The sequence below is a fragment of the Citrus clementina genome, unplaced genomic scaffold (assembly GCF_000493195.1).
Source record: "Citrus clementina cultivar Clemenules unplaced genomic scaffold, Citrus_clementina_v1.0 scaffold_26, whole genome shotgun sequence".
Taxonomy (NCBI): Eukaryota; Viridiplantae; Streptophyta; class Magnoliopsida; order Sapindales; family Rutaceae; genus Citrus; species Citrus x clementina.
The window spans coordinates 17508-28785 of NW_006262368.1; the positions used below are offsets into that span (position 1 = coordinate 17508).

The window sequence follows — 11278 nt, forward strand, 5'->3', positions numbered from 1 at the left end:
TCGTCATTGATGATACTTCGGCAATTTCTGTATTTCTTGTCTGTCTTAAAATGCCCACAGGGTTATTTTTAACACTCTTTTTGGGCTTAGTGTGAATTTCTGGATGGCCATAGCTACAAGGTTTCTCCTTGGGGCTTTGAATGGTTTGCTCGGACCAATAAAGGTATTGATTGGGGGTATTTGTTGATAATTCCAATTTAGTTCCTGCAAATAATTGTGCTCAAACTTCTCTTACACCACGAGGCATATGCATGTGAAATATTGCGCGATCAGCACCAAACTTATTACGAAACTAAAAATGTTACTTGTTTTCTGTACTTGCGTTCGCATGCATCACCCCCACAAAACTGCTTGACGATTGTCCTCATTTTGAACTTACTATAGGTTTCAGTCTCCTTGTTTTTCAACTTACTCTGTACCCTTACGTGGAGAGGATTATTGGGCCAATAATCATAACACGAATTGCAGGGGTAAAATTTTGAACGCATTTGGACCATTTGATAGTTTGTTTCAAACATATCTGTTTATAAAATACTTTTCTTCATGGTTTTGGTCCCATAACTTTCTATGTATGTACAGGTTTTATCGATACCGCTTTTGACAAGTTACACTTACATAGCAATGCTATCTGGGTTCAGCCTTGCCTTTTTGATAAACTTGTGAGACTATCTAAATCACACAGACTCGATGTCTTCAATTTGCTGAAAACAATCTCTTGTTTTGAATTTAAATTTGGTGCTCCATCTTCTTCTCCGTCACCTATTACCACCTCTGTCATTGCCCTGCATCCACCTACCTTCATTGATACGAGCCGCACTAGAGTTTCTGCTGTAGTGGACGGATGTTACAATTCCTTGCAATGGAAAACCGACAGTTCTGTCAGATTCCCAAAAGATATAGATGATCATGGGAATAGACTTAAATGCTTGTAAAATAGTCTTAGAATGTCAAAATATTTAAAATGGAGTCCAGTTTGGAGTTGCTTCAATGATTAAGTCTGGACAGGATTAACCATTTTATCAGTGCCTACTTCCCCACTTGTTTCTACCAGTATCCGGCTTGATTTAAGAATTTCTCTTTGTATGAACTATAACCCAGTAGGAGATACTACCAAAAAAAACTTATTTCAAATGACGCACAGGAGAAGAGTTACCTGAATCTTCATCAGTATCCAAACATTCTACAATCACAGAGTAAAGAGTTCTAACAGGAAAAACTGAGAAAACAACGTTCTTCTATACTTCTCATAAAACTAGACCAAATTAGTCCCTTTCTTGGTATCCAACATTTTCAAACAATATTTCCACAATATAGTTTTTCATAGCGAAGAGTTTTGCTTTGATGGTCTAAGGATTTGTTCTAGGCATAATGCTCTGATTAGATTTTGTTTATTTTTAATTTTTTATCCGATGAATGATTTTCAGCTGGTCTTAATTATGTGTTCATAGGGAAGAGCATTTGGAAAGATCATCAAAAAAAAAAAAAAAAAAAGTTTCCAAACAAAGATAGGTGTGAAGCAAACCAAACTAAATGAACAAACTAAAATAACAGAACAGCAATGATGTTTTCAAGGAATTATAAAATATGAAGACTTTTAATGAAATTTTATCATACAAAGTATGCAAGGAATTATAAAATTTTAGAAAACAAGGGGAACTCTCAAAAAAAGAAAAAAAATACTCAAATTAAACTAGACTAGAAGACATTCAATGATGCAAAATCTGTCCACAAAAGTCTGAACGAATCATTAAAATTGCATTCCAAATTTAACAGTAAAGCCGATTGACCCATTCTAAATAATTCAGATGAAATTGCGAAACAAGCCACGAGATCAAATAAATGAAATAAAAATTAATTACCAGCTGAGGCTTTCTTCTAAAAATTCACAACTCCCAAGTCATAAGAAGCCTATGAAATTAGTACTGGGTAGAGAACGACGACGGCACCGCCAACAGCTGAAAATAAAATTCTTATTCATCAATTTAAACTTTTACTTTATAACAAATATCTTATCTATATTTTATTAAAAAAACAAATTTTGTAAAATGTTTCCATGGGAGATAGAGAGTACTGCGTATATCAGTACCTTCTCAGCATGTAATTGTTGTATGGTTGTGTTTAGATCATTATTAGCCCAACGCTGTTGATTCGATGTGTGTCCATACTGGACGTTTACTCTCGGAGGCGTGATTGATTCTCCTGTAGTGAAAATCTTCATCTTGGGACAACCAATCACTTCCAGATATTCCAAAGATGGGAATCTGAAGGTGTAATTGGCAGAGCAGAAACTTGTGAGACTTTCTAAATCACACAGAATCAACGCCTTCAATTTGCTGAAAACAATCTCTTCTTTTTCAACTCCTTCTTTGTCATTTATTACCACCTCCGTCATTGCTCTGCATCCATATATACTCACTTTGACGAGTTGCACTAGAGTTTTTGCTGTGGAGGATGTTACCAAGTGTATCAATCCCTTGCAACCGAAAGCTACAAGTTTTGTTAGGTTCCGAAAAGATACCGATGATGATGGCAATAGAATTAACAGACTTTGACAATGATATACTCCTAGAATTTCAAGATACTGAAAAATGGGGCCAAGTTTGGAGTCTTGTTTGCACAGCTGCTTCAGATGATAGTGCCGGTGCAGCTCTAATGTTTTTATCATTGCCAACTTCCCCACATGTTTCTCTAAGCTTCCTTCCTCCGAAAATACCTCTTCGTTGAATGCCAAAAAAGACAGTACGAGTATTTCGAGATTGTGAAATCTCTCCAGTACGTTCCAGATTGGAAAACAAGCTGAGTCATCTGCAGTAATGTCTAGTTGTCTAAGATTGCCAAAAAGGTGTTGTGGGAAATCGGCCTGCAAAATCATCTTCACATCTTTTCCACTTAGTGATAGTTCCTTCAAGTTGGGTACGATCTGATCATCATCAATCATAATAACTAATGAGGTCAATTGATGTTCTTTCAAATGATTTTGAGTAATCCAATCACAAGCAGTGACTTTATAGTATTTATTTTATATTAATTTTACCCCTAAAAAAAATGAATTAGTGATAAAATTCATTATATGATTTTTTTATATGTTAGTTTTAGAGGTAATAAAGAGATTAGGGAAAAAAACGAAATTATTTTATTGCACGATAGTAAATTACTAATTTATTTTGTAAGTTTTTCTATATGGAAAGACTAAGGATTCTTTTATAAATGCTATACCTAAAAATGTTCATATAATTATTAATTTACCACATTGATCCCTTAGTCTGTGGTCCCTTAGTCTAGACTAGCAAAGATTATTGTATAACAAAAGTTTTCAATTTATTAAGTATTAATTTAACCATGCTTTGCATATTTTTCAAAGTTAAAAATAAGCTATTGAAAAAAAATCTAGAAAATGGTTTCATACCTTTTCCAACGGCAATAGGGGCTGTTGTGCAGGAATACCAAGTTGATCATTCACATTATTCTGCGATAAATCTGCAGCGAATATCTTTAATTTGTCACAACGATACACTAAAAGAATTTCCAGTGCGGGCCATTCCGAAGTATGCATTCCAGGGTACAAACATCTAAGTTTTGGTAGATCTTGGAGTTTCAGAGTGGTGAGCTGTGGAAAGACAAAATAAGGGATCACTTGATCTGCTCTGTTTTCAGAAATGATCTCCTGTAAATCCTCACAGAAGCGTATATCTAGGTGTTGGAGCTGCTTAAGGCTTCCGATCATAGACGCTGAAAATATGTATTTTAATTTGTGACAACGCCACACAATCAATCGTGTTAAACTCTGAAAGTGAGGAAACATGGCCGCCGGAATTTGATTGCAATGCCAAATCTTGGCGACATCAATTTGAGATATCTCCAAAGCCTCCAAGTTAGGCAACGCAACCTTAAAAAATAAGAATTTCTCGTTAGATCCAATATCCATATGGGAAGCACTTGTTGAAATTTCCTTCTTTGATTACAAATTAATGCAAGTCAGAATCAATTTCCAACTGACAGCTGAGTTTGATGCATTCTAATTCATACTACTTGTTAAGAGCTCAATTAGTAAGCGTGTGAGATTCTTTTTATCCTTTTTTCCATTTTCTTGCAATTCTTTAAATGATTTAATTATTTTCCACGTATGACGTCAAAAGAGAACGCATGATAGAATAAAATCTGTTATATATATATAAAGAAAATGTTAGCCTACGCACCTTCTCGTTGAAAATGTTAGCCTACGTAGTCGTCGATTCCTCTTGCGACGCTCGTCTGTTCGGTGATGCTGAAGGAGTCTTTACTTCACGGCAAAAACTTGTAACCTCTGGAAGATTCCCCAGACTCAAAGATCTTAATTGAGCAAACTCTATCTTCTCAATTGCATTATCAACTTCTTCCCCAATTGCAAAAATCTCTTTCATCTTGCTGCAATTAATAACTGCAATTCTCTCAAGTCTTGGAAGGCATTTTGTTGTAGAGAGCCAAAAGATATTACTCAATTTATCACAATTATATGCTTGTATGACTTTGAGTTCGTTGAAGGACTCTACTTTGAGCCGATCAATACATATCCTCTCCATGTTGATCAAATTGTGAAGGCCAAGTGACTCCAAAAGAGGAAAGGCATCAGAAGCGACCATCTCCCTTGAATCGACGATGCAAAAGAAGTCAGGATTATTTTGAACCCCGAGAAGCTTCAATTGTGAAAAGCCCTCCGTGTCCAAATTGAAAATAACGTTCTTGATACCTCGCAGCTTGTCCAACAATAAGTATTCAACTTTATTGATGCCCTGCAATTTGATGGAGCAAATGTCCATAAAATCAAGCTTGAGCTTCAATGCTCTTGAAAACTTGCGATTACTGTCGATCAAAAAGTGCGGCCGACTTTCAAACCAATATTGTCCAAAAAGCACGGGATGCCTGAATGACTCATTTCCAATAGATATTTTGAACCTTTCGAGCTTTCTGGCCAAAAAACCTTCTGGTAAAATACTGTCATTTTTAACGTCAATTTCTAGAGTGGTTAGCCGAGGTAAATGCATCAATTCGTCAAGGCTAGCATTACTTCTTTTGCTGTTGGCTCTTTCAACCTCCCATTCAATGAAGCAATTACCCATATACAATTCTTCTAATCGGATTAAGCTTGATATGACATTTGGGGCAATAACTTTCAGAAGGAAACAGTCTGTTAAATCTAACAGCCTTAGCTTAGACAGTTGACCTAGTTCTTCGGGCAACTTCTTAATATCAGACTTCAAAAAGCTAAGGACTTCTAGATTCTTCAACTTCCCAATGATTGCTATGTCGCCCAACGCACTTTGATCCAGACATAGTGTGTGAAGATTTACTAGAAGATCAATTGAAGATGGAAATGAAGAAAACTGCATTCGAGTAAAATCTAGAACTCTAAGCTTTTTCATCCCTACAAAAAAGTTCTCAGGAATATTGATTTCAAGAGAAGAATCTTTGAGAGAGAGATATAAAAATTCAAGGTTTGGGCATTCTAATCCTTCAGGAAATTCACGATTACTATTATTTCTTAAAGAGACAGCATTGCATTTTCGAAGTGCATCCTCATCTGGCCAGTCCCACACATCCTCATTTTCGGCCAAAAATACATGTTGGTGGCGGCATGCAATTGATATGGCGACATCGCGAACAACATCATGCATTGAAAATTCTTCATTGCTATCACCCTCAAGCAACAAACAAGAGTCTCTAAGTTCATGGACCAATGCATATAATTTGTCTCGTGCATCTTCCATCTTATTGACTCCTTTAAATATACCCAAACCCATGGAGTACTTAAACAGGTCCAAAGTATGAATACCGTTACCCATTAGACTACCGAGGAGAAAAATTTTCTTGAGTTGCTCACCTTTTAAATGGTTGAAACTCAGCTCAATACTTGAATAAGTCTCTGCAGATACTCCTTCGAAGTTCACCATTGAAGGCGTTCGGAGTTCGCGCAAGGAATTCTTCCATTGATGCGGACTCTTGCTTCTCAGTGCCTTTGCTACCGTACTCAAGGCAATGGGCAAACCTCCACATGCCCTGGCGACGTCTATTGCTGTAGATTTCAACTCACGATTTTCAACATCATCACCGGCCATCATCTTAAACAATCTCCAAGCTTCTTCTTCATTTAAATTGTTAATCAAGAAGTTGTCTTTAGATCCCATTTTCAAGAGGACACTACGATCTCTTGCCGTCAGCAGTAGTTTGCATCCTTTATGATCTTCCCCAAAAGGAATTCCAACGGTCTCCAAATCAAGGTGTTTCCAGATGTTATCCAGAATCACAAGGATCTTCTTCTCATTTCTCAATCGCTCATATAGCCTACTTGCTCTTCTAGATTCAACTTCCTCGTGCAACTCCAGGCCCAACTTCTCGGCAATTTCCTGTTGAATCTTTTTTATGTCTGGAGTTTGCGAAACCTCTGAAAAGACCACCATATCAAAGTGCTTGTCTTCCAGAGCTTGCCTGGCGACCTTCTTCACCAGTGTCGTCTTTCCAATGCCGCCCATGCCGTACACCCCAATGATGCTGACATTAACATCGATCAATGCGTTTTTTATAGCCTCCAAAGTAGAACGTCTTGATTCGAAGGCCTCGTAGCCTTTGTGAGACTTGAGCCATATATCCTCCGGAACAGTACGGTAGGAAATTCTATCATCAAATCTCCCAGCTTCTTCTCGGAGTTTAAAAAGGGCCTCCTTCTCTGTTTCTGCTTCCTTTCCATGCTGATAGCGAGTAATCCAATTAGGAAACAGCCCCATGAGACATCGTTCATTTGCTTTCTCTTCGTCTTGAATGAATTTGGCTGCCTGCTCAATGCTCTTGTTCGCATTAACTAGCCATTTCTCAACCTTCTCTTCAATCTTTTCACTTTTTCTTTCAGCCTCAGAAACTCTGCGCTGAATGCTTTCTCTTTCATCCTTGAGCCTATCGAGTTCTGCCTTGAGATTCTCAAAGTTGGCAGAGGAGTTATACCAATAACTAAATTCGCGTTGTGCGTGAGGAGACAAGCAGTTTACAACTCCTGGAACAATGCTTTTCAAAATGTCCATTTTTTTTTTCTTTTTTGGGAAAGTGAACGAAATAGAAATAGAACAGAGTCAACGACCGCGCAATTGATAATTAAGTAGAAAACAAGGCAAAATTGAAAAAAGAAATTTTATTTGTACAAAACAAGGGGAAAATCAGTGTAACAGAAGAGAATCAAAGTGTTTTTGAGATCAGAAAATTGAACCAAGAAAAGGGTTGCTTGATCCAATGAAAATGCAAAGAGCATGGCAAAAGGAAACAAAGCTAAATAAGAAAACGGTTAGCACGAGCAGTGACCACGATCAACAGAAGCAAAGTGTGTATGAGATCAAAAGACGAAAATCAGGAGAGGTTTTCTTGATTGAGAATTGAAGGCAAAGAGTAGGAGCTGACGAATACGGGGATCAAGAGGGAAAAACTGCTTGCTCGTAAAACTGCTTTCAAGCGAATCTGATAAAATTATTTCAGTACAAGTGGGCGACTCCCTTTTAAACTGCAGAAGGAAAAAAAAAAAAATTCTGATTTTCAATATATTAATCTCGTAATCAATGATTAATTAGTAGATAATCTTTCTAACAAATATGTGTTGAATAGATATATTTCTTGATTATTAGTAGGTTCGATATACTTTAGTATAGGAATGAAAGTACAAATTGTGTCATATTAGAATAAAAATTAGACCTAAAAATATTGTCATAAAACATGTGATCCTCATCCAAAGGCCAGGTGAACAAATATAAACGACAAATTCTTTTCAATTAAATAATCATCAAGTGATAATATTCTATTTCAGTACAAATAGCGAGTGCAGAACAACTGTCAAGAGATAATCATTGTTTATGGAGCCATATATATTTTCTATTAAAATAGTTGCGTGAACAATAGCCAGAATCCGAAAAAATTGTTGAAAGGTCTATTATTTTCGTTTAAAATTGTTGAAAGGTCTATTAGTTTCGATTAAAATATTTTCGATAAAAATAGTTGTGTGAACAATTACCATAAATAGTGTTTACATTTTGGATTGGACTAAGAATCTTGAAGAGTGGAAATCTTAGAATTGAGAGTATGGAGTAGAAGTGGGTGTAAGTTGTTTACTTACACTGAAATATAAGCATGTAATGAAGATTATAATCCAATTTATGTGTTTACTTTATCTTGGATTGGGAGTAAATAGTTTCAAATTATAATTTTATCTTCATTTAAAGAATTATAGTTTTTAATTACAAAGTTAATAAAAATATATATTTAATGAATAAACATTTATTTTATTATATTTATAAATTTATAATAATTATTAATATTCTTAATTATGTACATCATATTTTTTATTAATTTTAATTTTAAATATATAAATTAAAAATTATTGATAAGAGCAATGTAAATGAAACATTTTTACTATTAACATAGTACAAAATTAATATTTTCTTATAATTAACTATTTATTATTACTAATTATTGATATTAAATAAATATAATACTATTATTTTTAAATAAATATAATAATATTATATTTTCAAATAAAGATAGTATATAGTAATATTATTAATTCTCTATTAATATAATAATATTATTTTAAGTAATTTAAACTTAGAATCAAACCAAATTATTATTTAGTTAAATATAATATTATTATTTAAATAAATAAAATATTATTTATTTTATTTTATTAAAAATAATTATAGTAAATTTAATAAAAGGGGGTTAAAAAAGGAAGGTAAATATAAAATGAAATATTATTTTATTTAATTATATTAAATTTATTATTATATAAATAATAATATAATATTATTTAGTATAAAATTAATATTTTCTTAGAATAAACTATTTATTATTATTAATTATTAATATTAAATAAATATAATACTATTATTTTTAAATAAATATAATAATATGATATCTTCAAATAAAGATAGCATATAATAATATTATTAATTCTCTATTAATATAATAATGTTATTTATTTTATTTTATTAAATATAAAATATTAAATTTAATTAAATAAAGGTAGAAAAGGGAGAGGTGGGAGTGGATTTCCCATGGGAGTCCCACTCACACTCCCCACTCCAAAAATGGGTGGGGTCCACGGAGTGGGATTTCCAACCCCTCCTTAAAATGGTGAAGTAAACACTGGAGTGGGAGGAATGCACACTGCTCACACTCACCCCAGAAAATAAACACCGAAAAGGCCAGATGATGAAGAACCACTATAAGTTCTTTTATGAATTTAAAATGCTAAAGAAACTTGACACCAACGCTAAGCTAACAAGTGCATATTTTTCTGTGGCCCTTGCCTCAATGTCTTTTGGGCATTGCTCGCGGGTAGTTGATATACTGATTAAAATATGAATGAATTGGAATGGAATGAGTTGGAATTAAAATATGGAATAGTAATTAATTAATTAATTTAAATTGTAAAAATTAAAATAAAAATAAATTATATCATCATTGATATATTTATTTTATTTTAAAATCACGATGAGTTGTTACAAATTACAAAATATCTTTAATTTTTTATCATAATAATAATAATTTATTATAATATTTTGTTGGCCTAAATGGTTATATAATCCTTGATTTTGATGATAACAAACTACATAGAGTACAATAGTAAATTTATTTCTCACAATCTCACAAGTTTTTGAAGGGCAAAAATCATTCAAGTGGGATCAAGATCAAGATACTCAATAGACAATGACAATCAAGGACGAATACTAAGGGTACTAGTTTAAGCCATCTTTATTGTTAAATTTCTTGTAAAGCCAGTGTAATTTAACGTGTGCATGATGTAACATTTAAAAGCTCAAGACATTTTTCATGACATTTTCAAATTAAATCATCATTTTCTAAAATATAAAAGTTTTAACGATTTTATAAAATTAGTTGCTTTTTCCAAATTTATGAACTAAATTGAAAAGTTTTGAGAACTTTGAAATCAACTAATAATGTTTTAAAACATAGAAATTGACATATTTGTAAATATTTCAAACGTTTTGGGTCGTAATATAATTTCAAAAAAATTAGGTCTAATCTATAAATCCTGGAACAATAGTGGCTAATCGCTTAACCAATAGCGACTAACTACTTCAAGTCCAAAAACATAGCAGCTAACCGCTTAAATCAAGTGACAATCCGCTTGAACCAAAGTTTTCAAATTTGATTTGCAACTGTAACTTACCATATCAACATAGTGGCTAATCGCCTCATTTTAACGGCGATCCAGCAAGTCCCTAGAAAAGCCAATAATTGCTAGTTTGATTATTTAAACTATAAAATTCAAATCTAACAATTTTTTTTTCAATCTCAATTAAGCTAAAACTTATTCATATATCTTGAGCTTTCATTTTGCTTATCTACATACATTAATCATTATAGAGCTATCATTTGCTTATACACTCTTATAGAGTGTAATCTTTGTAATCTTCAATTAAATATCAAAATTGAGTGAGTATAAGTGTGGGAAACACTTGGGAAAAGAGGTGTGTGTATACATAATTACTTGTAAAGGTTTATTGACACCTTAGAAGTCAATTGTAAAATTTTGGAGCCTTGGAAGGTTTGGATAGTAGAATTCTCAAGTTTGGATTGCTTGGAGGCGTAGTCATAGGCGGGTTTGCCGAACCACATAAAAATTCATGTGTTTGTTATCTTCTCCCTTATCTTTTTAATTTCACGTATAGTTAAATTTACCATTATTAAATTTCTTGAAGTATTTGTTTAATTTGTATTGTGTTTTTGTTAGTATAATTTTTAATACCTAATTCGCCCCCCTCTTGGGTTGCTTAGCTAGAATTTCATTTGGTATCAAAGGAAGTTCTCTTGTTAGGACTTAACCATCTAGAGTAAAAGATCCATAGTAATCCAAAATGATCCCAGATTTGGGGAAGGTTAATCCCTTACTAGATCACCATTCTTTGATGGGAATGATTATCCATGTTGGAAAATTATGATAAGAATTTATTTGCAAGCATTATATTATGAAATATAGGAAGTTGATTGTGATGGTCCATTCATGCCTACTGCTAAAAATGAAGAAGGGAAAGAAATTCTAAAACCTTCACAAGAATGGAATGAGTCGGAAAAGAGAAAAGATTCTCTTAATTTCAAAGTCATGAATGCTTTGTTTTGTGACTTAGATAAAAAAGAATTCTATAGAGTTTAAGGTTGTTCCAATGCTTATGAAAATTGGAAAAAACATAAAGTCATTTATAAAGCTACAAATCAAGTCAAATAGTCTAAAATTAGTAAATATAGT

General features: G+C 33.1%; 1 pseudogene; it reads right to left on the reverse strand.

The window, feature by feature from the left end:
- Window positions 1-1916: 1916 nt before the first annotated feature.
- Window positions 1917-7049, reverse strand: LOC18050360 (annotated as a pseudogene).
- Between the last annotated feature and the right edge of the window lie 4229 nt (window positions 7050-11278).